Source organism: Budorcas taxicolor, chromosome 3 (assembly GCF_023091745.1).
Source record: "Budorcas taxicolor isolate Tak-1 chromosome 3, Takin1.1, whole genome shotgun sequence".
Taxonomy (NCBI): Eukaryota; Metazoa; Chordata; class Mammalia; order Artiodactyla; family Bovidae; genus Budorcas; species Budorcas taxicolor.
The window spans coordinates 110,993,382-110,999,701 of record NC_068912.1 but is presented as its reverse complement, the minus strand read 5'-3'; the positions used below and the strand labels follow the sequence as shown (position 1 = coordinate 110,999,701).

At 53.8% G+C, this 6,320-nt stretch overlaps 1 long non-coding RNA gene across 1 annotated transcript; it reads right to left on the bottom strand.

Annotated features, from left to right (window-relative positions):
- Positions 1–2,599: 2,599 nt before the first annotated feature.
- Positions 2,600–6,096, bottom strand: LOC128044986 (uncharacterized). The gene is made up of 3 exons (XR_008199132.1): positions 6,070–6,096; positions 5,798–5,960; positions 2,600–5,204 (listed from the first exon to the last, which is right to left on the bottom strand). It is a non-coding gene; the product is annotated as an uncharacterized LOC128044986 (long non-coding RNA).
- Between the last annotated feature and the right edge of the window lie 224 nt (positions 6,097–6,320).

Genomic DNA, 6,320 nt, shown 5'->3' with positions numbered 1-6,320 from the left:
TGTCCTAGAGGGATCTTACTTGTCTGTAAGCTTGTCTCCCCCAGTGGACTGTGAATGACTTGAGGGCTATGAGTCTAGTCCAGCACATACAGGTTGAGTGAATGAATGTAACCCAACTTTCAGCTCCTTCTGTTGTGGGAAGCCTGGGGTTTTCCCTCATGCCAATCCCTGAAGCAAGAGTCCACATGCCCTCCCATTTACCCTAAAGAAAATACATTCCGCATAGCATCTGATGGCTGGACATTTTGTAAAGAAGACAGACCACACGCACACCCCACAGCAAGATCCTCCAAGTAGCCATCAGACATGCTTATTTCCAGTCTCCTTCCTACGACACCAGGAGTCCTCGATGGTAGCCAGAATGATGTCCCCCTCCCAAGATATCCATGTCCTAATCCCCAAACCCGTGATTAGGTCAGGCTACATAGCAAAGGGGAATTAACTTGCAGATGGAATTAAGGTTACTAGTCAGCTGACATTAAGGTGAGGGATTATCCTGAATTATCAAGGGGGTCATAAAAAGCAGACAAAGACGGTACAGGTGAGAGGTTAAAGTGATGTAATATGAGAAGGATTCCAGCTGGCTTTAAAGATGGGAAAAGGAGAAAGGGAGATATGTATCAAAGGAATGGAGGTGGCGCCTGGAAGCTGGAAAAGGCAAGGAAACAGATTCTCCCCCTGGAACCTCCAAAGAAGAATGCAGCCTGAGGACGCCTTGATTTTAGCCCAGCGAGACCAGTTTCAGACTTCTGACTCCCAGGACCACTAGAGCACTCTCGCTTTAGGCCACCAAGTTCGTGGTCCTCTGCGTCAGCAGCAACAGGGCACTAATGCATCCCCTTACCATGCCCAGACTCTCCTGTCTCCAGCAATTCCACTCCGGCCCCAAACTTGCACAGCTCACCCAGCTGAACAAAAGCCCTGCAGTGTGCCCAAATCCACCCTTCTTAAAAGGCTGTGTAGCAACCATCTTTTGTTATACAAGGCATATCCCTCAACAAGCAGGCTCACAGCCTCACAACTAATCAAAACACTCCTTCCAGATTGATACAATATTCTGAGATATTCTCCTGGAAGGAAGTGCCAATATACTGGTTTTCTCCATCTTACAAGTGAAAATAATAATTAGCTAACATCTGGGAGCTCTTGCTACAAGCCAGGCACTATTTTTAGTGCTACACGTGTTAACACATTTCATCCTCTCAACAACTCACTGAAGCAGGTGCTGGTCTCAGACCCATCTTACAAAGAGTTTAGTAACTTGCCCAAGGTCACACAGCTGAGATTTTAATTCAGATGGTCTGACTCCAGTCTGGGCTCTTAACTTCTGCACATCCTGGCCCCCAGTATGAGAGCAAATGAGTAAATGAGGCAGGTGTGCAAAATGCACATGGAAATGCGTGCGGACGGATGTCTGTGTGTGCCGATGCTAAGAAACCAGGTCTCATGAAGACAGAGGTCCTGTGCTCACGTTTCTCACAGTCCAGCAGAAGGTGGAGACAACTCATCAGCCCAGTGCTCTGAGGGCATCTGCTCAGAGCTCTGGGAGCACAGTGGGAGGGTCCTGATTAGATAGGAGTCAGGGAAGGCTTTCTGGAAGAGGTGGAACTGAGCCAAAATTTGAAGGGTGTGTAGGCAATAGTGGAAGGTGTCGAAGGGCATTGGGTCAAAAAGACCCTGAGGCCTGAAAGAGAAATACAGAGACAAGATAGAGCCACTGAGAGACCAACACTGACTGCAGAGTAGAGAGGCAGAGAAAGGGGCAGAAAACAGCTGACTGTGTCACGCCTGGCTGTTCCCGGCCCAACCTCCCTCCAGCTCCGGGACAGAAAATAGCCTGGCTGACCCACAGTGTACAAAGCATTTCCTGTGCAGCCCTGGGGACCCCTGAGCTGCACTTTCTCAGGGGTGGGGCTGGTGGGGGTGGGGCAGTGAGGGCAGAGGAGGAGGGGATGTAGTCTCTCGGAGGAGAGTGGCTCAAGATGGGAAACAAGCATGTCCACGTACGTGCCGGGGGTGTGTGTGCAGGAGGGGCCCCCGGGTGTGCGTGATGTGCCTCTCATGCTGTGCACATGGCTGATCCCGGGGTTCATGGGTCTCTGTGATAAATGAAGGCTGGGTGGACACACAGTAGGTCACGGCAGCCACCTCCCGGTCTTAGGTCTGGGGACAAAGGGCACTTCTGGAACCTTCTTGAGGACACAAGCCATCTCCTCTGGGAAGCCACCAGCATCAGTGTTCCTGGAGCAGCTTCCAGGGGATTCTTTATCCTGCCTGCTCCCTTCTCTGGTCAGTGACCTGGTCCCAACTTCTGCTGGGGACTGAGTGATCCAGCCAGAACCCTCCCCAAGGACCCTTCCCAGGGAACAGGAAGAGGGCTGGGGGCAGTCAGGTCTGGCCTCCAGAGCCCAGAACATTTAATGGGGGAAGACACCCTCCCCTTAGGGAGATCCCTAACATCCCCCAGGGCCTTCTCCGTGCCTCCTGCCCAGCCCTCCCCCAACCTGCCTCCCTGAGTCCCTCTCCCCACATTTCCCAAGGTAGTTTTTTGAGGCTATCTTTAAACCAGCTCTTTCCACCCTGTTTTCATGCAGTTTATTATTTTACCCGCTCCCCCTGTTAGATTGATTGATTTATTTTTGGCCGTGCTGGGTCTTCACTGCTGCGAGCAGGCTTTATCTTGTTGCAGGGAGTAGGGGCTACTCTTCCCTTCAGCACGCGGGCTTGTCCTTCAGTGGTTTCTCTTGTTGCAGAGCCCAGGCTCAGTAGTTGTGGCGCACAGGCCCAGTTGCTCCACAGCATGTGGAATCTTCCCGGACCGGGGATTAAACCCTTGTCCCCTGCATCAGCAGGTGGATTCCCATCCACGGCACCACCAGGGAACACCTGGTGTTCATCTAACACCTCCTTGTTAGATGATCTCTCCAATACATGGGATGTCTTTGAATCTAGTACACACATTTTTCCTGTTTGATGAATCTGCTTTCTGAAACGTCCTAGCAGAGACTGAGTGGCCAGCTGCTGGACCGCCGCAAAGGGGATTTCTGACCGGGCTTTCATTTTTGGCCGGGTAGACCCACACACTCGTCCAGGTGAAACAAGGGCTTTTAGGACAATCAAAATTATGTTCCTTCGCTCTCCTCCTAAGTCTGAAGTCTCAGCCCACGTCACCTCAAACTCTGACACACCTAACAACCAGCCAGGACCTTTGATTCCACCACACTGGGGCCCAGGAAGCTCACCCCAAAAGACCACAGAACAGCTTCAAGCCTGGAGGCACGCTGACTTCTTCTGACCGGGCGGCCAGACCTTCCTGTCCCTCCCTGGGGCCACTGCCCTGGCTCCCCAGCAGCTGCACAAATGAGAGGTGCTATCACCCACTGCCTCCCGAAAGGAGACCAGTGAACTGCTGGATTAAATAACAGGAAGTAATTTGTGGAGCACCTATCATGTGTCTCCTTTAACGGACACAATCGGTAAAGAACCCGCCTGCCAATGCAGGAGACAACCGAGATGCAGATTTGATCCCTGGGTCAGGAAGATGCCCTGGAGTGGGCAATGGCAACCCACTCCAGTGTTCTTGCCTGGAAAATTCCACGGACAGAGGAGCCTCGTGAACTGCAGTCCATGGGGGCGGAGGGGCGGGGGTGTGCGCAGAGTTGGGCATGACCGAGCATGCACTCAACACAATGAGCCCTCCAAGGGCACTGCTATTCTGCTGAAGAAGGGCTTCCAGGGGAGGCTAAGTCAGGACACATTGGATGGGCAGCGCCCCCTCTCCCCAGCACCCCTTCACAAGAGGTGGGTCAAAATGGGGGCATACATGTGAAGCAGGCTCCTGGACGAAGGGGGCCAGAGCACGATGACCTTCCCCCGGCCCAGCTCCTGGTACTGGGTCAGAATCTCAGGGAGAGAGGGAGAGAGGCTGGCTGTGGGGCTTTCTTTCCCAAGGGATTGCGTGAGAGAAAGCTCACAGGCCACACTGCTCTGGGGCCCAGCAGTGATGTGCACGGTCTGGATTTGGGGAGAGGAACCTTCTCCTCACTTCATGGAAATCCCTGTGGATCCAGTTCTGTGAGGACTGACAGAAGTATGGTGCCACCTGGTAGCCAGTCAGCTTGCAAGCTTGAAGGCCCTGAGACAGCATTAGGCAGAGAACAGAGGCTCTTTCAGGGGCTCCATAGCCCTCCTGTGGCTGGAAGGCCAGAACCAGTCATGAAACAACAGACTGGACACGTGCGAGATCTACTAGGGACCCTGAGGAGACAGAAGTCTGGGTCCCAGAGATGGGGAACTGTGAGGCAGGAGAGTGCGACATTCAGGCCAGTGTGATTTTGTTTGCAGCCACAGGTTGGTGAGGCCAGGGAAGGTCACATCTCAGGCATGATAGAGATGGGGGTCAGGCTCAGAGAGGACAAGTTTCTGGTTCCACAGCCACACAGCATCCGGGACACCAGCCAACCTGGGTCACCTCTCACCCCCACTTCAACCCCGAGGTCCCATTAATTCTCTTCGTCAGCCCACCCCAGTTCCATTTCTTTTTTGTCTTTTCAAACTATGTATTTATTTGGCGCCACCAGATCTCAGTTGCAGCATACGAGACCTTCAGTCTTCATTTCAGCACGTGGGATCTTTAGTTGCGGCATGCAGATCCACCTCCTTGACCAGGGGTTGGACTTGGGCCCTCTGCGTTAGGAACGCTGAGTCTTAGTCACTGGGCCACCAGAGAATTCCCCCAGTTCCATTTCTAAAGCCAGTGCATTTCTACCAAGAAACTACTGCAGCAGAGAGGCCTGAGCCCACGTGGCAAACCCTGCCCTGCCCAAGAGGCATCAGCACTCCTGTTTCCCCTTAATATCAGCCTCCTCTGAAGACCGGGGCCCCGTCCGCAGGCCCTGCAGAAGCGACCGTGTCTCACCAAACGCTTCTCTTCCCTCAGGCGCCACCTACTAGTCAAGCACCGGTGCATCTCTTCTCTGGAATTTCTGGATTCGGAAACAACAGATCAAAGTTGTTGCTGTAACATGTCAGACTTGGGAGCTCTCAGTTGCTCTGTTTTCCTCCATGTGAAGAAACCAGTTTGCAACGAAATAGGCTGGAGCGTGCAAAGAGCAAGACACAGGTACGAAGTGGAGAGCGGGTGCACTAGGGACCCTCAGGTCTGCCCCTGAAGCAGCTCTGAGAACCATGAGGCTCTTCTTTGCCTGAAAAGCATAAGTTGGGTTTTGGTCACTCCCACAAGGCCCTGCCCAGCCCCCATGTGCCCTTTCCCCTCCATCGCAGGATGGGCAGGACAACAAGGAGCAGCGCCAGGGAAAAGAAAAGCTGGAAGGGGGAGCGCCAGTGGGGCCGTCCCTTGGGACTTCTCCCAACAATGGCACGGGCAGCACACTGTTCTGGGTCGAGACGTGTCCCCAGATACCTCCAGCCCCTGGCCGGCAGTGAGTCAGGCAGAGGCAGAAACGGATGGTAGGGGCAGTTGCCAGTATCTTTGGAAACCTTCTGATGCCTGGGGACCACATCCCTGACCTAACTTTGCGTGAGCAGGGAGACAGAGAGGAGAGGTCAGATGGGAGATAAGAGAATGCCTTGTTGTATGCTGGGGAGGAAGGGGCTGGCCCTGGGCTTGGGTGGAGAAGGGGCTGGGAGGTGTCTGGCCCATAGAAGTAAATTAGATGCTTGTTGTTGTTGTTTAGTTGCTAGGCTGTGTCCGACTCTTTTGCCACCCCATGGGGTGCAGCCTGCCAGGCTCCTCTGTCCACGAAATTTTCCAGGCAAGAATACTGGAGTGGGTTACCATTATCCTTCTCCAGGGGATCTTCCTGAGCCAGGGATCAAGGCTGCATCTCTCGAGTCCCCCGCACTGGCAGGCAGATTCTGTACCACTGAGCCACCGGGAAGAGCCCTACTCAGAGCGCTCAAGTCAGCTCTTTCTCTTTCCTTTCCTGCAGGGTGCCCAGCTGTGAAACATGCAATGGGAACAGAATATACTCCGTGTTAGAGCACCCTGATATCTCCCGAGTCTGAAGACAACGTGGCCTCCTGTGAGATCCCAGGCCCACTCCTAACCTTAGCACCTGCCAAGCTCCCCTGAACTCTGACTGCTGCGAGAGTGGCACCTGCCCAAGGTGGGCAAGCACAGGGGCCCACACCACTGGCCTCCGCTGGAGGCAAGCTGGACCTCACTGTTGGTGCAAGCTGCTGGGAAAGGACAGAAAGCTGGGACATGGGCAGAGAGGGTGAGCTCCTCCACAGGCAAGATCCAGCCCAGCACTAATGATTTCAGCCAGTCTGATGTTCAAGGCAGACAGGTTTCAGAA